This window comes from Halichoerus grypus, chromosome 2 (assembly GCF_964656455.1).
Source record: "Halichoerus grypus chromosome 2, mHalGry1.hap1.1, whole genome shotgun sequence".
Classification (NCBI taxonomy): Eukaryota; Metazoa; Chordata; class Mammalia; order Carnivora; family Phocidae; genus Halichoerus; species Halichoerus grypus.
The window spans coordinates 69,704,459-69,730,526 of NC_135713.1; the positions used below are offsets into that span (position 1 = coordinate 69,704,459).

Here is a 26,068-nt window from a genome sequence, read left to right on the forward strand (position 1 = left end):
GAAGCGAGGGCAGTGCGGGATCAGCCCTGCTACACCGCCCCCCCCTGCCCCATCCCGCCCCGTGTCCGGAGCAGTGGGGAGACCAGACTGATTTGCTGGGACACGAGTGGCGTGGTCACCTGCCACAGACCAGGAGCCCAGCTGCAGCAGCGCCTGGTGTCAGAACATCTCGTCTTAAAATGGAATATTTTTCAGCTCTCTGGAGGCTTTGCAAGATCTGCAAAGATTTTGCTTCTGTGTGCTGGCTGCGGCACATGCCACTTTTTACCTCTTTACCTGACAGAAAGCACCTGGAGGCCACTGCTTTGTTCAAACAAGCCCACTTGGAGAGATGACAGTGCGGGAACAGGGGCTTCTTCAGGAGCTGATGTGCCCTGCCCCGATGTGACCTAAACAGTCTCCGCTTCCTTCCTTCCTTCGGTCAGCGCTCAAGCAAGTTTCCGCATGTTAGAGAAGAAGTATGTGGGAAATGGCCTAGAGCACTGGGATAAAAATAGATGTCACACCCTAGTTAGGGGAGGTTAAATTAACTTTAGGTTGTAAATATGGACACCTTCTGTTAGGAGCCGAACCACACACTCCCCACCCGAGAGCTCTTACTCAGCCCTCCTCATGTGGACTAGAGACCTGTAGCTGGTCGCGGGGTTCCTAATTCTTTTTCAATTAAGGGCTCCAAGGTAAAGTGACAGTTAATGTCTCTCGTTTCTATTATGTCTACCAAAACTAAAATGGGGTTAGTCAAACAATAGCCGAGTGGGGAGCATTTCCAGTCAGTGGATGGCATTTCTCTGCAGGAAGGATTCAAAATCAGAAGTTTGGTTGCACCCAGTCAGGATGGTTGTACATTAAAGTTGTTCTGAACAGATGTTCATGCTAACTGGACCAAAGTGTTCGTTTTACAGATCACTGTGATGCCTGTGAAAAAGAATAATTCACACTGAGTAAAGTGGAGAGCATTATCCGTCACCATGTTGGAACAGTGAGCTTTAACAACAAAGAAACAGAGGCATTTGGGGTGTCTTATATTACAAGCCTGTGTGTTGTTCTAGAGAGGTTAAAGACAGTGAGGAACTTTCCATCCTAATCTGATGCAGTATTTTAAATACCTTATTTGTTAAAAGCAATGCCTGCTTTTCAGATACATACATACATGGTATGATGGATCTCCTCTCAGTTAAAGATTTTCAAGGAAAATGCTGGTCTGCTTTGAACGCCATCTATTCATGAGTTCCCAGTGTGGTTGGTTAGTAAATCCTTATCCTGCAAAGAATTTTAAAAATGTACCAGCTTAAGGAGGTCAGAGGCTAAAGCATGGAGGTGTTTAATGTGCATTTTTTTTCTATCTCACTAATAGACTGTTGACATGGGTCTTTTGTGAATTCCTTGGCTGACTAAATATGTTCATGAGCTGAATGAGGGGAGGAGCAGAGACTGCTCAAGTTTCAGGATATAAGGTTTTGTTTAATTTCAGTCAATCATTTGTTGATGGCAAGTACACCAGATGAAATGCATCCTCCGAATGCGCTCCGAGATCTTTGGGTCTGTGCATATAAATCATCTTGCCTGCCACAACACTACATCCTACAAACCCTCTTGACACTGACGGGGACCAGATGTGTAAGGCCATGGCAAAGACATTCGGTTTTGACATCAGCTGACTGACAGTTACATTTGGAGGCACGAGTTGAGGGTTTGAGATTTTGTCGAGTCCATCAGGTAGATGAAAATCTGCATTTAATGTTATCACATGCCTTTAAGCACTTAACTGAAGATAAAACCACGGAGTTGAGCTTAAAATAATCTAGTTTTAGCTCTTTCTTGCTCGCTCACTCTTGTTTTCTCGCACTGTCTCATTTTTATAGCCGCAATGTGAAGAAAGTTTAAAAAATACAAATTACATTTAAAAAACAGGTGTAAAATATTTTTTTCCTGCAATGTTTTCTGCCCTATTCTATCCCTGCCCATCTCTAAAGATACTAAACATGATAAATTTGTGAGCAAATAAAGATATACATAATACATTTTATATTCTTACTCTAACAAAATGACCTTAAATTTATTATGGGTACTGAAAATGTTAGTATTTGCATATTACAAAATTTCCCTAAATTTTTACTTTTAGGAGTGTAATAACTTCTGGAAGTTTTCCATTTCTAAATCTTGAGGTTTAAAATTTTCTAACATAAGAATAGTAGTTGAAGTAGATTACCATTCCAAGTACAAAATTCTTTGCACAAAACTAATGAGAGGCTGAAGTCATTTTAATTTAAAATTGCAAGAAGCAGAAGATCACAAAGTAGGCTTCAAATGATGAGCTGATTTTAACGTAGCATTTTGGGTGATTAAATGTCTATTCTTTATCCTATTTAAAAATATATAGCTCTATTTTTATCAATATTTAGATAAAATGAGTAGAAACAGCAAAGGAAAAAGTTTTATTTATCTTAAAACAATTCCTCATTGAGTTTAGCACAAACTGTCTTAAAGTAACTACTCAAAAGTGGGTTATGGAATCGTATGACTTCAATTTTCAATCTTCAAAATTTCAGTGGCAAAATCTGAACACATTTTTACATTTAGAAAGCCTGAATATTGGCATTTGCTTTAGTTTGTATAAAAGCAGTTGCAAAGTGACAGAAAGAAAATGTTTGCACTTATTATGAAGGGACTTATTACTTTTGTTCATATTGGAACCCCTTTAATGTTTGAAGAGTGGGTTAATGGTGTTTTGCCTTCATTCAGCTGTGCATCCATCTCTCACACACACCACACACACACACAACACACCCTTCAGTTGGCATTTTTGCCTACAGTCTGCTGAGAGCTGATTAAGTTCTAATCAAAACCCGTCACAATCAGGGGGAGACAATTAGCCAGGTTAGACCTCTGCTGATTTCGCGTGTGGCCCTTAGCGTCAGATGGCCTTGAGGACCCTTGAATCATATCAACAAGTTTTCAGTAGTACCTGCTCTGCTCCACCTGCAGCCGTTAGGGTCTGCCTTTCATCTCTAGAATTGCTTGAGTTTGTGAGTTCTTGTTTATTTTAAATTGAGACCACAAGGTATTGAAATTTTCAAAAGTAGAAACTTGGCAGCCCTCATTGCTAGTGCCATTTTAAGATCCCCTAGTCAATAGCTCCAAAAATCATGAAATCAATTACCTATAAATAGGTTTCCATTTGTTTCTGTACTTACATACTTGTGGTACTCAATTTATAGAGTTTGTATCCTATGTAAAATCCATGTCGATGTAGTACATAAGACAGAATCCCACATGTAATAGGCCTACTGTATTTTAAGCCTTACTTAAATAAGAATGACATAAAACCCATTTGGCAATAATACATTTTCATATATTTTTTAAAGATTTTATTTATTTATTTGAGAGAGAGAGGGAGAGTGAGCATGAGCAGGGGGAGGGGCAGAGGGAGAAGCAGACTCCTCTCTGAGCAGGGAGCCCAACATGGGGCTCGATCCCAGGACCCCAGAATCATGACCTGAGCCAAAGGCAGACACTTAACCGACTGACCCACCCAGGCGCCCTGAAGATTTATTTATTCTATTAGTCTGGTCATTGTCTGAATTTACCAGATACTAGAAGTTTTTTAATCAAAAAAGCCATGTCTTTTTCTTTTTTTAAAGATTTCGTTTGTTTTCTTAAGTGATCTCTACACCCAACGTGGGGCTTGAAGTTACAACCCTGAGATTGAGTCACACGCTCTACCGACTGAGCCCACCAAGCACCCCCCAAAAAGACAATGCCTTTTAGCAACTCTTTTAATATCTACCATGTCCAAATAGCCTTCATATCTTTCTAATTGAGCATTCTTCCAGTTTTAGAACTCAGTCTAGAATATAACTATGCTCCAAGGTCTTATAGTCAAATATATACCATTTATTTCAATATCCACTTTAAATGCTGTATTATCATTTAGAAGTAAAGCATCTCCAGATTGAAGCCAGAAGATGAATTAGAGATTTATTTTATTTTTATTTTTATTTATTTATTTTTTTAAAAGATTTTATTTATTTATTTGACAGAGAGAGAGAGAGACAGGAGAGAGGGAACACAAGCAGGGGGAGTGGGAGAGGGAGAAGCAGGCTCCCCGCTGAGCAGGGAGCCCGATGTGGGGCTCGATCCCAGGACCCTGGGATCATGACCTGAGCTGAAGGCAGATGCTTAATGACTGAGCCACCCAGCCGCCCCGAGATTTATTTTAAAACATTGTGAGACTTGGGGTGCCCGGGTGGCTCAGTCAGTTAAGCATCTGCCCTCTGCTTGGGTCATGATCTCAGGGTCCTGGGATCAAGCCCTGCATTGGGCTCCCTGCTCAGGGGGGGCCTGTTTCTCTCTCTCCCTGCCGCTCCCCCTGCTTGTGCCCACTCTCTCTCTCTCTCCTCTTGCTCTGCTCTCTCTCTCAAATAAACAAATTAAAAAATCTTTAAAAAACAAAAACGTTATGAGACTTGTTATTCTTATATAAGGATACAACATTCATATAAATTTTTATAGAAAGAACAAAGGGAAATCAAACAAGAATTCTTTTTTGGTTATTTGAAAGATTAAAGTGCTTTATTAAAATATTAATTTTATGTTTTTGAGTTAGGTCTTTGTGTGTGTACATATCTGGGTGTTCATGAGTTATCTCATGTGTATGCCCTCTAATTCTTATATTTTGACTCTAACAGGGAGGATCAATTAGAAAATGATTCTTTAAGGGTTTAATACATAAGGAGATTATAATTTGTTTTATATAAAGAGATTTTTCTTTCATCATAGTTCTGATCATTAAATGAAAATGAGGATTCAAAAATTGAAGCAATTTTAACAAGCAAATGTCAGCTTCATGAGTCTGACATTTCTTAAACAGGTCCAGGCTTGGGTAATTTATATAATTTCTCTATGCATACATTTATTCACTCATTTAAGCTTTCATTTTAAATAAGTGAAATTTGAAAAAGTAAATTCATTGATTCATTCACCATCATTCTTCCTATGAAAAGAAATCTGCAAATATAAACATATTGATTATATATATACAATATGATTCTCATATATTAATTCTCTGCCTCCAAAACAGTAAAGTGGTTGATGTCTCCGAGTGTATTTTTAAGGTTTCTTTTTCTTTACATTTTGCAAAATTTAGATATACTTGTTGGATTTACTTGTGATTCATTTTTGCAGTTTATAGCTTGAACATCTTGCATGTTTTGTTTTTTTGCTTTACACGTATGCAGAGACAGCTAATACAAACCAAAGTAGCCGATTTATCCAGTTGCTCTATGGGCAATTAAACCAGGAGTATTATCTCAGCAGGAACAAGTGGGCAAATTGCACATGTGAAGTAAAAGGGTCTTTGACACTTGAGCACATAGGTATTACTGTGTAAGAGGCTACGTTGAGATTCCTGTAGAGATCAATGGGGGTTTATTGATGAACACCAGAGAATAGAGAAGTGATGTCATAAATTTTTTAATAGTCTAATAAACTATATTTAAGGCTTTCCGTCTTGGTAAGATCTATGGCTTTTATGCAATAGAATAGTGTGATCTTCTATACACTGTGAAGAGAGCTCTCTGGCTTCCCAAGGGATTAACCCTGAGGGATCAGATGTCAAGGCCACACCACTCTGGGTTTCCTGCAGTTGTATAAAGAAAATGAAAAGCCTCCAGATTACCTTTGTTCTCTTAAGAAAAGTAACAAATGATAAAGCATCGTGGCTTTTTAAATATTACTTACGAGTTGCGACATATAAGCAAAACTCTCTTATCCTGGTTGGTTTGAGTGGTCTCTGGTTGACCTCAGCAAAAGTATATAATTTTAGAATTCTAAACGCCCCCAGTGTGTCTTAGAAAACAGAGTCCAGTTCATGTGAAATAATGAATACTTTGTTGGAGGATTTAGTAGATGAACCACATACATTTAGTGCCCTGGTTTTTACCCTTAGCCCTCTAATTGCTCAGTCTTTCATGCTTTTATCAATTAGAAGCAAAATTTAAGGAGCAAAAGTAGAAAGAAAATTTGAGTTATGTAGCAATACTTTCAAGCAATGTGCTGTCGTGAGTGTTATGTATGAATTACAGCTTTGAACATGCTTAAAGACATCGGGGAGGGGGGAATACTTAGTCAGCAGAACTAGTTTAGGAAGAAGACGAGCAGGAGAATGGCAGAAGGCAGTTCACAATTCAAGGCCTGTGACTTAATTTAAATCAAGTCACAATTAAGCTGATAGTACAGGTTTTCCAGGAAGTGAAGACGTTGCTGTCATCTAGAAAAGCCAAGAACTTTGCCTTTGGAATCCTAAACCCAAACATACAGAGATCCCAGGGTGCCTGAAGAGCCGTTTTGTTTCAGTGAATCAAAATGACCAAAAACCATTTCTGTTTGGCATATCCCATTTCCTCTCTTATAACCCCCCTCCTTCCTCCTAATACTAAAGTTGAGGCATATAAAGTATTTTAAGGCTTTCTGTCATAGGTAATCCAAATTTATTGCCAAAAATAACAGATCATTTGAAAGGACATGATTTGCCTCACCTCTGGGACCTGCAGGTCTATCTACCATGCATAACAACAAAACACTGATGTCAGCATATCCTTCATCAGAGAGCCAAAAGGGAAAGTTAGAGAAATAAAAGAAATGACCTCCATCTGCTTAACATATTGTCAACAGTTTTGGAGAGAGACAAAATCTTAAATTACCCCCTCACTTAAGGCACCTAATTACCTTCCAAAAGATTTTGGAAGAGAAGTTTTATCTGTCCAGAGAGGGTAATACAGATGTTTTTTTTCTGTCATTTTTAGTAGGATGGAACAGGTGTAAAACAATTTTGATTAAGTGCACGTTATATATTTATATCCCTGTAACAGGGATGTTGGAACCCAGAGAGTTCCTCAAGGACTTTAGAAGTTAGGAGACTCCACAAAACAGTTCAGAAGATACCTGGTGGAGAGGATTTCTAAATGGTGACTTCACCAATTTTTCTCATCATATGCTTGCCATTTCCTGTTGTGCAGCTTAAGCCCTTGGTAGGTTTGAAAGCTGGTGTGTGTGTGCGGGGGGGGGGGGGGGGGATGATCATGTGATAACCCATAACTGTAGCTTCCCTTGTAGCTTTTCATCAGTGGGGACATTTCTGTCATTTGTTACCACCTAAATGATCTCGAGTTCTGCCACTTTCTGTGTGGGAAGAATGGAATCCTTTTCATGGTTTTGGCCATATTATTCCCCTTTGCAACTTTCCATACCAGACACTAGATACACAATCATCATGACCTCCTTGGGTCCCCTGGGTGCAAGGTGTTGTACCAGCTTTGAGTGTGTGTGGTTAGAGCTGCTCCTCACACCACTGAAATGGGTGTAATGAATGGAAATCTGGAGTGGAATTGGGTGTAATCTTAGCATTCTACCAAGTCTTGGCATTCAATTTCTGAACTATTTCAAATCCCAATTCTTCTGCATGATCCCTGTGCTGAACTGAGATAGCATTATAGAACCTTGAGGACATCTAGTTTTCCACTTACGTATTTTGAAAGTGAGGTACAAAGAGATTAAATAACTTGCCCAATCCACACCATATTTAAAGCAAAGACTGTATTTAAACCCAGATCTTTTAATTTCACGTTCATTGTTCTTTAGGCCGCTCTCCATTAACTTTTAACACATTTGGTGATACTTAAGCATTGCAAAAGTAATGAACAAAAGTTAGCGGTTGCTTTTAACCCTCTTCTGATGTTTCTGCCTCTCTGTTACTTCTCTCTTGTTCATGACCTTTTTTTAATCCCACAAATGCTCTACTTCAAGCTCCTCATGTCTAGGTAGTCATAAGAAGCTGGAGTGAAAAGTTTGTATCTGACTTATTTTGTAGTTTCCACAACACAAAGTGCCTTGCATGGAGTAGCATCTCTGCAAATAGTTGCTGAATGGGTGAGTGGGTGAGTGGGTGAGTGGGTGAAGAGTTTGTTGTCAGTGGCAGGGGAGTCAGGAAATCCTCAGCTGCAGCCCACCTCTCTGTGTGTGTGTTTGCCTGGTCTGTTGCAGTAGAGTCCTTGTGATCTTCCTTCTCTAGGCTTTCTTCCCACCCAGGCTGTCTCCTCCAGGGCTAAGAAAATCATCATTTAAAAAATATAAATCCAGGGACACCTGGGTGGCTCAGTCGGTTGAGCATCCAACCCTTGGTTTCAGCTCAGGTCATGATCTCATGGGACACGAGATCGAGCCCCACGTCGGGCTCTGGGCTCAGCTGAGAGTCTGCTTGAAGATTCTCTCACTCTGCCCTTCCCCCGACACGTGCGCTCGCTCACTCTCTCTCTCTCTCATATAGATAAGTGTTTTAAAAAAATAAAAATACAAATAAAAAAATAAGATAAAATTACAAATCCAATCATGTTCTACACCTTCTTAAAACTCTCTGGTTCTCAGTTGCCTGCCCACCTCCATTCTCAAAATAAAGTTTTCACCTCCTTTAGCAGCCTCATTTGCCCTCTCAGCAAGCTCTTTGCTTTCAAGCCTTCTGGCTTTTCACCTGTCACCCTTGCCTGGAAAGCCCATTCCTTCCCCTTCTCTTGGGATAATTCTGTTGATCTTCCAAGACCTGGCTCCCCTATGAGGTGTTCCTGAACTCTTTCAAAGTCTGTTGCTGCTGCTTATTTTCCACAGCATTTGGTACACATTTCTCTTGGAACACATTTTACTGCAGTGATTTATTTGTGTGCCTGTCTCCCCAACTAGACTGTCAGTTTTTGTAGCCTGGGACTATGTCTGGGTTCGTTTTTATTTCTCCACCTTCAAGTACAGTGCCTGAGTTACAGGAAGCAAGCAATGCATTGGACGAATTAATTAAGAGAGGCTGGGCATAAATATGTGAAAAGTCAATCAAATTAAGAAAGGATGGAAGGTCAATCTAATATCATATTGCTCAAGTGAAGTGTAATTTTCAATTTAAGTTAAAATAGACCTTCTTATGGAGAAATGTCATTTATTCTAATGCATTGTGATGACACTTCATCAGTAGAGCTGACCTCAGCAGAATTGGGAAGTCTCAAGTATTTCTCTAGGATGTCACCTTGCACTTCAGTCATTCTGTCTGGTATCCCTTTCCTGAAGCCTCTTCTCCTAACCCTGCAGTGGGTAAATCTCATTGGAATTTACCCACCATGTGCTTTAGTCTCTCAGGGGTTTTAACTCTGCAAGGTGACAGGTATTAATGAGTCAGGGAAATGAAAGTATGCTAATGCATTAGCTGGCAAGTATTATTCCCCTTCCAGGCAAAATAACACTTTACACAGATTTAAGAACTGAAATTCACTTTTGAGAAGGCATTTTTGTTTAAAGGTGGCTTTTGTGTCCAGAAATCATACTACAAAGGCAACTGCCCATCTATGCTTAGAGTATTTCTAGCTCCAGCACACTTATACAAGGCACCTGTGTTGTGTGTGCATATTCAGAGGCAACCTCTCCAAAGAGTCAGTATATTCTCTTCCCCCATTTCTATAAACTTTTCAGAAATCACTTTTCATTACTTCAACAAAAATTTGTTATAATGACATTCTACCTACTCGAGGTGTTGCAATGATTATCAGAATTTTTATTTCTAAAGATCTTTGAGATTCTTAAGATACTGTTCAAAGTAGTAAAACTCTGTCTTTAGTCAAAAAATACTTTTTTTTTAGTTATGTAAGTAATGTAATTGTCCATATTCCTCTTACCTGCACTATTTGTCAAGCCACTGTCTAAGCACTTTCCATTCAGTCCTTGTTTGCTCATATAATTTATCCATGCAATCCTAAATAGTGTCCTAAGAGTGAGGTGTTATTATTCCAATGTTACAGTTGAGGAAACTGAGGCATGGAAAGGTAAAGTTACCTGCCAAGGTTACAGAGTTAGTAACGGAGCCCAGGTTTGAAGCTAGGCAGATGGCTCTCTATCCTTTCCTCTTGACTTCTTTCCTGCGCTGCCTGCCACGCCGATAAGATACTTGTTTCTTCTCCATTATCAGATGGATGCTTGCAAAGTCTGGAAAATGAAGATAAAGTTGAAATATCTTTAATCAACTCTGATTTCCTTGATAGCCACCAGACATTAGCAAACTTTACAAACCATATGTGCTGAAAAAGCCAGGTGCCACAAGGAGGATTAGAAATGAAATTTTCTTTCCACTCTGATTTCCACTTTTTATTAGTGACACCTCCCGAGTGGTTCAGAGAATGCCTATTAGTGTTTCTGGACATCTTGTACGATTTGCAACCATCCTTAGAGAGGTCTAGGTGGCTGAACTCCACACCTGCCAGGTGTCCCTCTGCCCCTGTCGAATATCCCTGGCTGAGCAATTCTAGAATGCTCAATAAGCCGTTCAGAGGCTCAGCATCTTATGATTTCTCCATTGTCGAACCTGGGTGCCTGTCATCATCCCAGAAGAGGATGCGAGCAGAGGCTCACTGGACTTCCACATTTCCCTTCTCTCTCTTCCTTTCTGGACATGGGTAGATTAGTGAGGTGAAAACAAGAAGAAATAGTTAGAAATCCTTCAGTAGGGCACATGAGTGCTTTGTACAAGATGGATTAAAATACTCTTTGGGTTTTAAAAATCGTATCTTATAAGGGCAACTTTTGTACTCTCTGGTCTTATCAACAGATTTTGCATCACTTCATATTTAAATAAGTTACTTTATCATTAGTCCCAAGACTAAAATTAGACTTGTTTACTTGAACCCATAAACAGAAAGCATTTAGACTAATAAATATTGAAAAATACGTGGTAATGTACAGATATATATATTTTTTTCCTTCCAGAATGAAGCACTAAATAAAAGCATTATTTGAGACTCGGAACAAATAAATAGCAGACCATGTCTGAAAATCATTCCTCCTGGGATTTAGCCCTTTTGCTAGTTTTTGCAGTAAAGGCTATTTTACTTGGAGGTTTGACTGTCTTCCACAAATGGATATGGAAAAGGAGAGCCATTCCTGCCCTGCATATGGCAGCTGTACTTACTGGTTTTATAATCTGTAATCTCAAATTGTGCTTGTATTTTAACTTGAGCGTGCCTACAGCACAGGATTCTTTTCAAATGTTCAGACATGAGTACTTAAAAATGAAAAGAGAAGGTCTACCATTGAGTATTCTCATCGTCGCTGAGACTCTCTTTCTGATGTGATGAAGTGAAATACTTTTTCATGTCACCCATAATTTCTACTTACACTGTTTGGCTTATGCAAACTTCTAAATAAGCTGTAGATGTAAGAGCATATAAAAATCTGTACAAATTTTGTCTGGCTTTGCATTATTGTTTAGTCAGCGAGGAATCTAATGGAGTGCAGGGGATGAGACAACGAGAATCCAATCAATAGACACAAAAGGCAAATGAACTTGCATAAATTAGCACTCTAATAGGAAAAGATAAATGCAGGTTCTCTTCCATTTTTCAAGCAATACACATTATTGAAAGAGGTCTCGCAGATACCCTTGGTTTTTACCTTTTTGTCAGGGGTGCCGAAACTAGAAAATGCAAGTAAATTGAGCATTGAGGTGGCTGTTCTGAACCACTGAAATCAGATCAGTGTATCAAATGCAGTATGTAGAACTCAGCATGTTGTGTCCACATGGATGGCCTTGTCGTCACTGTTGCTCATCACACTACAAATACAAAGATCTCCAGAAGGTCTGTTCTGTGGCCAGAGTTTGTCTTAAAGAGACTGACCTTCGGGCATTTCCAATGTGCTCCAGTGTACATTTATACCCTACCCACTAAGGAAATGGCAGGAAGGGTTTGTCAGACGTGGAATGGCTGGCTGTCTAGGACCTGGGCAGTCACAGATCATCTGCCCCTACAGCACCTTACAGTAACTTCATTAACCATCACCAGCTGGAGTCAAGGAATCCTTGGGGAGTGACAGCAGTGAGCTCTCTTTCCCATTATACCAATTACACTCTATCCGGGAGGTTGGGGTGGGGTTTGGGGGTTTGGTAGCTCTGGCACAAATATCAGAGGGGGGGGAGCAAGTGTCTGACATGACAGCTTGTAGCCATAATATAATTAGTAACATCCGAGAATTTTCTCTACTCTTTCTTCGTGTTGCCTCCAACTCTTGGTTTACTGCTTCTGTCTTTGAGAAAGGAACTGGGTATACAAGGGGCTGCCAAGTAACCTTCACTGCCTTTGCTAGAAGGCAGAAATCTCAGCCATGGATTTGCTGTCTCACTCGGACAGCTTCAGCTCAGCACTGCACCCCGACCATTTGTGTTGCTGGTTGAATAAAAAAAATACCCTTCTGGTTTCATAATGGCACTTCTCCAAAGAGCTCACCTATAGAAGGGGAGAAATCTACACTCCAGGGAAAATTTGGATATCCTCTTTCATGATATTAGGGGATACTCTGGTTTGAAGTAGGCACTTGTTAAGATATGTGTAAAATTCACGGTGTTACTTTTTTTTTAGCACCTAGAGAACTTTCGCTCTTTGGGAAATCTTCTAGAAATTCTATTTTAGGGGAAATACCATCTGTATTGTTGGAAAAGAAAGAAGAATTAATTTGTCAGTGTTGTTTTGATCTCAATCCAGAAAGCCAAAAAGAGTTTAAAAAAAAAAAGATGTCTGTTGAGTATCAGCATTTCTTATCTTTTTCTGTGCATATTTTAAAAATAGGACTTTCCTTAGCTCTCTGCCATTGTGGTTAACTGTAATCAGTACTTTATGGTTATATTCTATAGCTTTGTTTCATTAGGGCAATGAAAACAGTACTGAACAATAGCAATATAATGCAGGCAAACAGTTTGTAATTCAGTTGGAAATTGCTAATACAGTAGACAATAATACAATCAGCTTGACTTTCCTAGGAAAACTTGAGCTAAATTTCCTCTATTTTTCTTTCAAATCTTCTTACAGGGCAGGGGTGAGGAAAATGCTCTGATTGACACTGGAGGGCTGGATGCCCCTGAGTAGAGAATTTCCTTATGCATTGAATTTTGAATGACATCTACAGGTCCTGGGAAGAGCTACTATTTAAGACTCAAACTCTCTCTGGAGATTTTTTTAAAAGAGACTAGATAATTAACAGTCCTGAAAGGAAACAGCTGGAAGAGATGGTGCCTCCAAGCTCCTTCCACTGGTGTGTCTCTCTATCGTCCTGATGCAGAAGCAGTGTTCTTGTGAAATTATCTTCAAGTATTGTGTACCCAGGGAGAACTAGAGGCCATCTCTTTACAAGCCTACGTCATGAGTGCTCCGTGACTTAAGGAATTTATAATTACTGTAGGGTAAGACTAGTAAATATGAGTAGTGTCTAGGAGTACGAAGGCAGATAAGCTGGTGTTTTTAGGGAGTGGTGAGTTAGGATTTTGCCTCTCTTGACTCTAGTAACCTGATCATGGTTGTTGTTGAGTCAAAACCAATTATAGAAAGTTTTATGTGAGAGAAGTTCATAGATTCAATAGCATACATAAGTATTAGCTGCAAATACAATGCTGAGAATTCCACTTTTAATTCCATGAGTGCTTGGGGATGCTGGCTTGCAGTATGCCATTTAGAAAAAAAGGAGTGATGGATCTAAATTTGAGTTTCCCTGTAAATTTTTCTGGTCATGAGAACCAACAATTTCCTCTCATGTGATATAAATTTTTAAATATTGTAATCGTCTAACAGAGAATAGCAGTATTTTATGTGTCCATACACTTCCAAACATCTCTGACGTCTTTCTAGAAAATCAATTATATCTTGAAGCCACCACCCTGATTTAAAAAAAAAAAAACAGACAACACTAAATTTAATACGCTACCAGGAAGTGCCGCTGTGCCTATGTAAGTGTATTCCTTCAGCTTTTATCCTAGAAACTCGTATTTAAACAAACAAAAAAATTTGTTAGAAAGCATTTCCCATAATCCCTAATTTTCAGTTCATTTCCTGTAGTGGCTTAGAGTACTTGGTAGCTTCTTACGATTCAAAACCCTGTGGAGGTGTGAGTAAGCCTCAGATTGATGTCCCCCAGTCGTGTGTGGTATACACACGCCATTGCAGAAGGTAAAAGGCGTTTCTTTCTTCTTTTTCTTTCAGCCTGGGCACCATCCCCATCCCCCTCCTCCAGCCTCCCTACCAGTACGGGCTTCCGGGCGGCTGAAAAGCTCCAACAGTGGGGGTGCTCTCCATTAGCCTCGTACGCGGTGCTTCTAAGCTGCCCCCTCGGCCGGCGCGGGTCCTACGTTACTTACCCTAGTCGTGCGCACAACACCATAGTAACCAGCACTTTCAGTGACCAAGACGTATTAGGCTTTTCATTTAATGACTGAATTCTTAAAACATCCTTGGGTGGGTCTTAGCTGTTGCGAATCCTTTCTCAGCTACAGCGTGTTCTGCGACAGAAAATCCGGAGTGTACCAACATAAATTCCCGGTTTGCCCACACCCCCGTTTCCCACAGGGAGGGTTGAAAAGTATACTGTGTGTTTGTGGGATGAGAAAAAAAATCGAAGTTCCTTTTAGAATACAAAATGGCTTCTGATTTTAATTAAATATCTGGCATGCACAGAGTAGGTGCCTGTATGTCGAATTAAAACATCAGTAAATGAAATCGTCCTCTTTTGTAAATCGATTGACCAGTGAGCTATCACGCCATCTGTCCTCACGCTGGATACAGATTCTGTGCTGAGTCCGGGCTCGTCTAACAGCCCCTGTGTGCTTCCGCCTGCTTTGTTGTTTTTCTGACCGGCTCCCCTCGCTCTGGGTTTGTAACTTACCCGCAACTCACATTCCCTCTCTCTTTTGGACTTGAACAGTTTGAAGGGCAATAAAATGTTAATGTGCGTGTCAAAGGAACTCGGGGATCTGGGATTGTACTACCGAGTGCTGAAGAAAGCCAGTGGTGACCCTGTCCTCTCAAGGCTCGCGATGCTGAGTTGTCACCCAGCATGAAGTGCCCGTTATCACCCTCTTAGTTCATCATCTTTGTGTCTTGGCATTAACCATCCCTCTGAAACGTCACAGTCCCCGCGAGCGGCTGATTCAGAGACTATAGCAGGACCAAACATTCTGAAAGTTCAAGAGGAGGGTCATGCACATTTGCTTTGAACTGTAGTTCTCTTCCAAGGTAGACATTTTGAAAGAGAGCTTATTAAAATGAAAGGGGAAGGGGAGAGACAACAACTATATTCTCTGACTTGGAGATAGACAAGCATTTAAGTAGGTAGAGATATAATGGCACTTGAGAATCCCCTAAAGTGCTGAGATTTATTTCTGAGAAATAAATGGTGAATTGTTTATTTCTTTCTCCCCCTTATGTTTCCTTGGGATAGAGCAATTAGTTTCTTATTTTTTATGATTGCATTATTCTTGCATATATCTTTCTGTGGTCCAGGCTATAAAAGTAAATAGAGGATCCAGCTGTATGAATGAATATCCTTTTAATGAGTGTGGGAGGAAATAATAATACTAAGTAGTGCAAAACCATTTTTATGTGATGAACCGAAGTACCTTTGTTCCCCAGCTCCCCAGTCTTAAGCCACAGGCCACCAGTAAATGTGTGCATAAAATGACAGTTTTATGTATTCTGGTGTTAACAAAGGTACCTCGTGGTTTGTTTTGTCCCCAGAATGCACTTAATATGATTTTTGAAAGGCGGTGGCATATTCTGTTTTAATTTCCAGGGTCGAGGAAGGGTAAAATAGAGCCTGTGACTTCTCTGTAACACCCTTCATTCTATCTTTGGGTGAAAACCTTGCTGAAACAGTGAGATTACACCGCTGCTGGGTGATAATACAGTCGTTTTCATGGTGCCATGAGTTAATTTAAGAGGTGAAACTATCCTTACTTAGGAAAATAAGGTGCCTTCTCCCCTCAGACCAGCTGTTTGCTCAGAATGGCAGATGGAGATTGAGTGTCTCCCACATGCAGGGTGTCGTGGGGGGCGTCAGCACTGGCTCCCCTCTCCCATCCCCTTCCTTCCCGGCCGTGGTTACCTTCTTGTTCTTCATCAGTTTTTTTTGGATTTCTGAAGTCTCTGGCCGTGATATAATTCAATGCCTCCCCACCCCAAACCCTTCCAGTAATTAAATGTTAAACTACCCGTATTAGTTTGCTCAGGCTGCCATAACAGAATACCAGAGACTTGTTGGCTTCAACAGCAGAAATTTATTCTCACGGTTCTGGAGGCTGGAAGTCCCAGGTCAAGGTCTAGCAGGGTCAGTTTCTAGTAAGAGCTCTCCTCTTGGCTTGCAGAGGCACATGAAGGGAAGGGGGCAGGGGAGAGGGGCGAGGGGACACTCGTTTTAGAAGGACATTAATCCCTGTGGGTCAAGGCCCCACCTTTATGACCTCCTTTAACCTCAGTTACCTCCGTAAAGGCCCTATCTCCAAATACAGTCACTGGCATTGGAGGTTGCAGCTTCAACTTATGAATTTGGGTGGGGGGGTGGGGGGAGGTGCAAGCATTCAGTCAATAAGAATGCCCAAGGAATAGGGGGAAAAAATCCCAAATCTCAAATACCGTTTGCCTTCCCACCTTCCAACAGTGACCTGGAGTGTTTAGCAGAGGGATGGAAGGACAGATTTCTAACCCCCCGGGGAAGCCCCAGACAGTGGATTTGTCCCAGTCTTCCCCAATAAGGATTGCGTTTGGGAACTTTGAGGTGACTCTGGTCGGTTCCTGAGAAAGCTGCTTTCCTCTCCTGACCCTGGCTTGAGGAGCAGACACCAGACGTCCTGGTAGGAGGGGGCGCAGTCTCTACTCCCCATGACTTCTGCTGGCTGGAGCACACCCTGGGCCTATCCCAACCTGGGCTAGGCCTGGCCCGAGCAGAAGGGAGCCTCAGAAGCAAAAGACCCTCTGGACTGCCAGCTCGTGGTTGCTGGGACACAGCTCAGAGCGGAACAGTGGTTGGCGGAGGCTGAAAGGGAGCGGCGGATGTTGCTGCCAGTGTGATGGGCGGCTGCAGGATTTTGTGAAGCGGGCTGATGAACCCTCTCAAATAGAGGCACCTAATGCTGCTCAGCTGTGTAATTGGGATGGCAGTGGGCCAATGAGAGGCGACAGTTTGTGCTTAACCTTTTGGGAGTCTTGTTCCAGGAGACTGTGTGTGGGGGAAAAAAAGAAGCATTACAAATAATAAGCTTCTCCGCCTGATTTGTAATGAATTAGTAATAAATGGCCTACCGCTCTACGAAAGTCTGACGATTACAGAGCAGCTTTAGCTAAGTGCACGGGACCACATCTTATTTCGATCAGCTGTAGCATAGCAAAGACATGTAATTATCATAATCTAACAATTAGCCTGGCATCACTTTCCAGTGTTTAATTACCCCGATAAATGGTAATTGAATAGAGGACTTAATGACAAGAGAGAAACTTTCATTCTGCCTTAGGTGCTTAAGTTGTCTACTCGGCTAGGCATAACTTTCTAGCATTGCTTGAACAACAGTCCTGATTATAATTTTCCTTTTTGCAGTCGGCCATTATTTTGTTTTCTGATCTTGACCTTTGTTTAGAATATTATTTAGCTCTTCTCAGATTTTGATACTGGGACCCAGGACACAGAAGGAGATTGTGGGACACTCTACACGGTTATTCTGTTTTTAAGCATTGCCTGTAATATCCTGCAGCTACAGTTTCCTTCCTTGGACACGTGTCTAGTCACTGCTATGTGCAAATGCTGTGCTACGTGCTAGGGGTGCGGAGATGAGTAAACACCAGCACTATCTTCAAGGAAGTCTCTCTATTAAAAAAGGTCTACATAAAAATACAAGAATGATGATTATTTTTGTTACAGTGATTTGCTCAGCACAGTCCCAGTTTTCCTTATAAATCTACACGTTTACCTTGAATGAATTCACTACCTTTGATGACCGTACCTACCGCCTCGTTTCTAATGGCCCCAGATCTCTTTTCTCTCACCTTGGGTTCTATTCAGGGTCCAGATTTGTATCCACCTGCTCGCAGGGTTAAAACTCACCAAATAAAAGTAACTACTTCTCACATGCCAATTTGCATAGGAACAGCAACAGTGTTTGCTCTGCATCCTAAAGCTTTGTATGAAACACTATTATCATTATTGTTTTGCCCTAGCGTTACCAAATCTGTGCTTCTCCTTGTAGTGTGAAGATCAAACATAGAGACTGTAATTTCCTTTCCTTCTTACCAGCTTGGTTTTGTTTGTTCGTTTGTTTGTTTAACAATAAATTAATAGAGATTAGTTCCTGGCCACAGAGGTTTCAGATACCCGGCCCCAACTTTTGAGAAGGCAGGGCCAAATTTCAGACTTAGATGGTAATGAGTCCAGTAAGTTATGATCAAGCCAAATATAAATGTCTGTTTCAGGGTTTGCATACCAGTACTTAAAAACTACTAAATCGTTATTTGAATTGGTTAAGAGAAACGACATTTATGATAGCTCTTTGGTTATCGTTATTACTCTTAAAACTGGGAATAGCCTGAAATTCTGCTGGGTAACTCCATCCCCATAGGATACAAAAGGGCTACGTGTGTGTAAGCAGTTTGGCAGGTGGCTTATTTGTTTGATTGACTCCTGCATCCCCTGAACAGAATCAGTTTGTTTAATCCTGTTCTCCTAGGACAGTGGCTGGATAACCTGTTCGGTGATTTCCCGCATCTGCTTTTGGACCTGTGTGTCTGTGGCAGGTGCTCTGTTCCGTGTGCTTGACATGATGTCGAACTCTGGATAACTTAGCGTGTGAAGGGCAGCTTTGTCAGGAAGCTCCTGACCAGCAGGAATCAAGAAAGAGCCTGTTTTGCTTTATGGAAGTGACCTCTGCTAGGACACACACTATATGCCAGACAATAATTCTTTATTTGATTTTACTCCCTTTTGGAAAGCTATTATAGTGATCTGCAGTGTGTTGGGTGTGTAGCACTCCGCCTGGTTAATTCTTTGGCTGACTTAGCCTGTTGATGTTGACACATTCTTTCTTACTCCATGCCTGAGGCCGCTTCGGGGGCTTAGAAGCAATTAGACTGTCACCCAAAGCTCCCAGTCCCTTCCTAAAGGCAAGTCTTGTTTAGGCTCTGCCAATTTAATGCTTTGTTTCCTTTGGAGCTCCTCAGTCAAGCTAATAAAACAAACTCCAAATGAGTTAAAACACTGGAGGAGAGAGGATTTTGTGGGCCCTGTATTTGAAACAGGTGTTACTCTTGGGAGATACCAATTTTAAAAAGTCATTCAGACTGATGTGACTTGTACTAGGAAAGCAACAAAGGCGAGCCAGCTGAGGTTTCTGTCCGTCTGGTTGATATGAGTAGTTGGTAGTAATTGTGAAATTTTTAGACTGTTTTTAAAACACATGCACACCTGCACGCACACACACACGCGGAAAGAAAAAAGGTGACAGGTTACTGTACTAAACCACTAATGAATTCTAAATATCTGGCCAAGTAAATTATGTCTTATTCTCATCACCAGCAGTTACTGAATTCAAGGCAAAGCTCTTATGCTGCAGACTTTATAATTACCAAAACGTGCACGCATGAGAACTTCATTGGAATTGATATTAATGGATAGAACAGCAACCCTGGGTTCTAAATATTTTGTCACTATCTTGTGCTTCATTGGATAAAAGTGTATGTGTTTACAACATACAGCATTTCAACTGGCAAAAATAAGGTAAGAAACATCTCTGAAATTCATCCTGGAGTATTTTTTTTTAACTTGTAAATCTTCACTTCTGTGGGAACTTTAGTTGTGATTGGTATGTTCTAGAGCCTGGAAGAGCTGGATTGGACTGCCTGAAATGATGTGTTGTGGTCATCAAACCTCATTCAGACTTTCCTCATTTAGCCTTAGCAACTGGCCTGGTAGTGGTGAAACTGTCCAGGACTCTATCTCAGAGCTGAAAATGAAGGTCAATTACCAATATATTTGGAAGACAGACATGTTTCAGCCCATGAGAGAAGGAAGACATTAAAAAACAGCAAAACAAATCTTCCTTCAGCGCCCAGTGATGCTATTATTTATCTACCCTGTTTGATTTGCTGTTTGTATTTCATGCTTTAACCTCTGCAGGAAAACAAAACAAAACAAAAAGAGCATCTTCAGACTTAGGATATGAAAGCCATAAGGCTTGCATTCTGTGCTGAGAGAATAACAGAAGGAGACGAGGAGAGACGTGTTCGCAACAGAGACTCCTGTCCTGCCCATCTCCTCGCAAAACATATTTATAAGCCAAACCCCAGGTCTATTGTGGGCCCGTTAGGACTTCCAGGACAAATGAGACATTCTTCTGGTTAGAAAGAGACATCTTACTCTGAAATTAGCCTTTAAATCAATAATGGTAGAGGCAAAAGACAGGGCTGCCAAGATATATTCACTCTAGATTTCAAATTTGGGAGTAACCCTAAGCTGATAAATTTGTTTAATCTTTGACCATAAATCATATCCTTCTTTTACATTTCAATTTCAGAATGTAATATATTAAGTTGCCTTGTAATTAAAGAAGTGACATTGTAGTTCTGTTCAAATAGGAATATTAAAACAATCACCTCTTTGACAGAGTAAAATACATTTAAACTGTAATAATCAACTATCCAGTTCATGAGAAATAACATTTTCATTATTGAATCCTTTAAAACACTAAATGAAAGAGGGGGATAAGAGTGTCTTGCAGCTTCCTAACCTCTAATAACTACTCTGTCTTCTTTCACTAATGCTGTTTCTATATTTATGGAGTGAAGAAACTTCGCTCTGGAGCTGCTTGATAAAATACCTCAGTACATATTTCCCTGGAAGCAGGCTCTCTGCTGTGCCAGCAACATATGCTAAAGGCCAATTTAGAACGTTTTAAATATGCACCATACCCTTCCTTTTCCAGCTCCTAGAATGAAACGCGTTTTGGCTTTAGCAGATGAGGAAGGGAGGAGAGGAGCAACACCACAGGGGACAGTGGCTAAAGATGAACTCAGAGAAGAAAGGTTAGGATGCTGCTTCTCTACAGCCCGGAACCCAGAGGCCCGGCCTACACATCCTTTTGGGGTTGGCCTTCCTGGCAGTCAGGATCCACAGCCCAAGAGCATATGGGGTAGAGGAGGTAGTGAGGGCAATGACACGAAGATCCACCCACTGAGAAAGAAAGCTAGGCAACTAGATCTACTTGCCACAGTGGAGGAACCGAGGGCAGGGTCAGAGTAAGTTGAGAACTTCCACTTGAAGCTGGTCAAGGACTAGAGTATTCGAGAACTACATGTCCATTCTTTCTGTTTGAAAATAAATTACTGAGTTTAGAAGGAGCCACGTCTTCCTGGTTCTTGCTAACCCTGGTCAGGAAGCCATGTGTGGCCCCTGTCTGGGTAGAAAGCTGGGGCCCTGTTGATCACTAAGTGAAAAGGCAAATTTTTGACTGGTTACCTCATCTGGGTCTTTATTTCATTTGATTTCAAGTCATGAATCATTTTCTGCAGACAGGTCAAATAAGGAGATAGATGTTAAGAATTGTTTTAGATTTATGATCAAAACTGTAGTTAGCTGAGGGATGTCCTCAGGTAAACACTGAAGACAAACTGAGACAAACACACATGTCTGCAAGTAGACCTTCTAACTAAAATCCCAACTGCAGTTGTTACTTTTGCTATATCAACGGCCTTCAAATGTGCTTTTTATCCACCCTCCCAGGCAGCTTCTGGGGCATTAAGAACTATCATAAAGTGCGTAATTCATGCTTGATAATTGCATTGGTAACAAAGAACTAGTTGCCATACTGAGTTTTCTTCCTCTTAATTAACTAACATGACCCTTTCGTAATATGTATGAATGACATTGATTCTCAACCAGTCTACTGTCAAATTTTGGTAAACGTATACAATGTATTCATGCCTTCACAGAGTTATATATACTATTATATGTTATATGGAGCCCGGACCCTAGTAGCCGCGCAGGTCAGTGGAGAGCAAGGGCCATCTTTCTAGGCATACAAGATGTTTCCCGGCTTTTGAGACTTTTGTATAATGAGAACACAGGGCAGTAATCATATTACTCAAACACAGTCACTTTTCTAAGTGTGGTAACTGTGCATGCTTTTACACTAAACCACTGTGATAATTTAGCAGAGATTGTATTGTAATTATTGCTGGCTTGTTGGTGTGCAGCCAGAAATTCATAATACGCAATGATTTCAGAGAGGTAGAGCACCACAGATACAATGGATGGAATTAAAGATAAGGAGTAAGGGGGAGACCTTTACAAGAAAATTTCCAAGAGATTTGCAAATGTGTTTAAAGCAGCAGCCGTGCCACCCATGACATTTGTAAATACTGGCATATGGAATCATTCTTCCTAGATTTGAATTTGCTCTTTTAATAGGAACGAAAGCTCATGAAAGCCATTTCCTGAAGGGGGGGGTTGGGGGAGATCCTTTATCGCTGCAGCTTCTGAGCCTAACAGCACTTCATTCTGTGAAAAACCAGACTGCTGTGCCTGAGTCAGGAGCTAACCCTGCTGTGTGAGACGCATTCTGGATGTCAACATACCCTTCAGTTTAGGAGTTTGGGACCAGTGTTGTGGGGAGGGAGCAGGGCCCAGACACCTTGCACCCGCCTTTCCTAGAAGGTCAGTATAAACATAAGGTAACCCAATGGCACCAAAACCCTTAAAAGGGCTCCTTCAGGTGAGGAGAATTACAACAACTGGTAAAAACTTTGGAACTGTGGCATTTAGGAGCAAAGAGAATTGGCTTCAGGACCAGATAAGACTCAGGTCGAAATCCTAACTCTGCTGCTCATTTCCTATGGGAAAAAAATGAACTAAGAGGATGATAACCTCTCTGAATGCCATTTCCTCGTTGGGAAAATAAAACTAACTATAACTACCTAGTGAGGATTTCATATGACAACATAGGTAAAGCCATAACATGGCAGATCCTGGATGCAGCAGGTGTTTGTTGCATCAGGGAATGAAGCAGAGAACTGGAACCCCATCGAGAACTAGAATTGTCCCTCTGTGGGAATAAAGAATAGACTTATGAACTTTAGCGATTTTATCTCTCAGGAAGTAGAATAGTGAAGAACTTTAGTTCTGAGGTCTGAATGCTTGGGCTTGACTTCTGCCTCCACATTTTACTAGCTGTGTGACATTGGGCACATTGCTTGATTTCTTAGTCTCGAAACCCTCATTTTTAAAGGGCTGTACTAATAGTGTCTGTTCCATAGGATCTGTGATGGAGATTAAATCGAGGTACTCAATGTAACATAATAAATACTCAATTATATTAGCCATACATGTGTGCCTCTTCACAGTAGGGCCAGAAAAGAATGGTTCAGTACTACTTCGTAGCCAAAGAGCATGATCCGGGGTAGTATTTAGAATATCTGACCCTAAAATCTTCTTTGGATTGTACTTGAGTATGTCCCAGGAATGCCTTTTATGAGTTCTAGTTTATCATTGTTTTTATGTTCACATTGTCCTATTGTCCATTCTTTGAAAATTGATTTAGTAAACTAACTTGTGCAAATGAAAGATCTGAAACGGGTTAAGTTGATTGTGTGGTGAATCGTCACCTTTGTCATATGGATAGAAGGGTAGGAATCACTGGGGTGATCACATGTTCACATTAGGCTCCATGGTGATTCATTTAACACCCCACACAAAGCAAAATGTCATCAGAAAGGGATAAGGTCAACCCAATGTAAAATGTGTCTTCAAGCTCATGGCTTGTTTTATTACAACTTAAGCAGTATTAATAGGGATAAAAGTTGGGAAAGGGAAGCTAAATTCGAAGCATCAAAAAACAGAATGGGTCGGGACAGTGGCAGTTTTAATTTTTTTTTTTTTCCACTTTTAGGCAGTGTCAAGTGCTAATAGAAGCTAAAATGAGTGACACTTAGGGAAAGGAAAAACTTCCCCTTGAATGTCTTTAAAATCTATAATAATAATATAATAATATAAAGTGCATCTGGGCATTGCCTTCTGCTGCAGTTCTCGTCTGGCTCCGATCCAGAACTGTCAAGCTACTCTGAGTGGTGATGATTCATATCCCAGCACCCTTTTATCTGAATGTTGCAGTGTCTTTTCTTTGTACTTTGGCAGTGATGTTACCTTGATGTTCAGAAATCTTTTAAAAGCAACACAGGCTTTCCTTGCATCTTGACAAATCATCGTCTGCTGGTAATGAAGAAAAAGTAAACCTAGTTCCGTGATCATTGTAAATATAAAGAAATAAATACTTCCAAGGGTTTTTCTTTAAATGTTCATGCATTTTGGGGCACCTGGGTGGCTCAGTCGGTTAAGCGTCTGCCTTCGGCTCAGGTCATGATCTCAGGGTCCTAGGATCGAGCCCCATGTTGGGCTCCCTGCTCCACGGGGAGTTTGCTTCTCCCTCTCCCACTCCCCCTGCTTGTGCTCTCTATCTCTCTCTCTCTCTCTCTCTCTCTCCCCCCCCCCAAATAAATAAAATCTTTAAAAAAATGTTCATGCATTTTGAGATCCTCTGAAAAGTGATCTGGTCATCTTTCCTTGTTCTCCTTGTATAAATAAGCATGCTGCTTTTCAAAAGCATTGATCAAATGAAGTTTCTGTGGATCATTTGATAGTTGAGGACAGAATTTAGGATTTTCATATGATTTCCCATCTTTAGGGATTTTTAAAAAGGGAAACTGATTATTTTTATTTTTGTTTACATTTACTGCTGTTGTTGAAAAGTTAATATTTTGTTAGTTACCAATTTTAATATGCTTCAATATATCCTCATAATAATAATGCTGTGAATTCACATGATGCTTTTCTTTTTTTTTTTTTTTTAAGGATTTTATTTATTTATTTGATGGGGCGGGGGGAGAGAGAACAAGCAGGGGTGAGTGGCAGGCAGAGGGAGAAGCAGACTCCCTGCTGAGCAGGGAGCCCGACGTGGGGCTCGATCCCAGGACCCTGGGATCATGACCTGAGCCGAAGGCAGATGCTTAACCTACTGAGCCACCCAGGCGCCCCTCACATGGTGCTTTTCATACATTTCATCATCTCTGACTTGAAGCAGTCATGTGAGGTTAGCAAGGCAGATTCTCATTGTCATTCCAACTCATATTTGAGGAAACTGAGGCTCAGATGGTTTATGACTCTCGCGCTCAACCAATAGCAATCTAGTCCTTAAATCGAGGTCTGCTCACTAAAATGAGCAGTTTCCACTTGTATCATGTCCTGTTTCAGAAAGGAATCTCAGCTTCATCAATGACTATTTAGTATCCAGAGTGAAGGTGGTAGTAGATCTCCTGGGCTGAGCACTGGTCACAACAACCTGTCCGAAGTGTGTGTTGTGTTTGGGTGCTGCATTTTAAGGAGAACACTGGGAAACTAGAGGACATGAGGAGAGTTAAGAATCTAGAATGTGAGAAGCCTGGGAGCAGAAATAACCAAACAAATCAGGATTTTCAAGTATGGAGAAAGGAGGATACTGAGATGTAGTTGACAACTCCAAATGTTTTATGGACTGCCTGGTGGAAGAGGAGTTAGATTTGTTCTTTGTGGTGTCAGGCAGCCGGAGCAGGATCACTGGAGAGAAATTGCACAGCAGCAGATTTGTGCTCAATATAAGAAAAAACTTGCTAAAATTTAGAGATGCCCCAAAATGGAGTAGACCAGCTCACTGCCACTGGAAAGTGTTCGCAAGACTAGATGACTTGATGGGCATTTGTGTTCTGGCAGTAACACCATTTTATGATGAACCTTCTAAGGGCTCAGAGACTTTCCTCATTAGCTGAAAACAGAGGGTTTTGTAGGCTTTTCTGTCCTGGTTTTAGAAAGTTGTATACATAACAGTTCCTGTTTCACACATCATTAGTTCCTGAGAAGTCTGTTCATCTGGTGGGGAAAGGCATTATTAGTTAACACAAATAAGCAAAACTTTTGTAAGGTTAGGAACTGAAGCAGACGGTGTGATGCATACAGTGGTGTGTGTTTGTGTGCGTTGTGTATTTTACCTCTTTCAGGATGGAAGTGGGGCCTGGGTTTTGCTGTGTTTGTCTGGCTTGTTACCTTCACTACTCTTTAGTCCGGCCCTAGAACACAAAGAAATGGGGGGAGGAGCTCATTTGATTTAGCTGGTTTTAATTTTCTTAATATAGAAAAGGATGGGGCCTCAAAAGAGATCAGCTGA

The 26,068-nt window shown here is 40.9% G+C and overlaps 1 protein-coding gene across 5 annotated transcripts in view; it reads left to right on the top strand.

The window, feature by feature from the left end:
• Nucleotides 1-26,068, top strand: part of EFNA5 (ephrin A5) — a 272,249-nt gene that overhangs the window by 197,435 nt on the left and 48,746 nt on the right. The gene's annotated exons all lie outside the window — the stretch shown is intronic.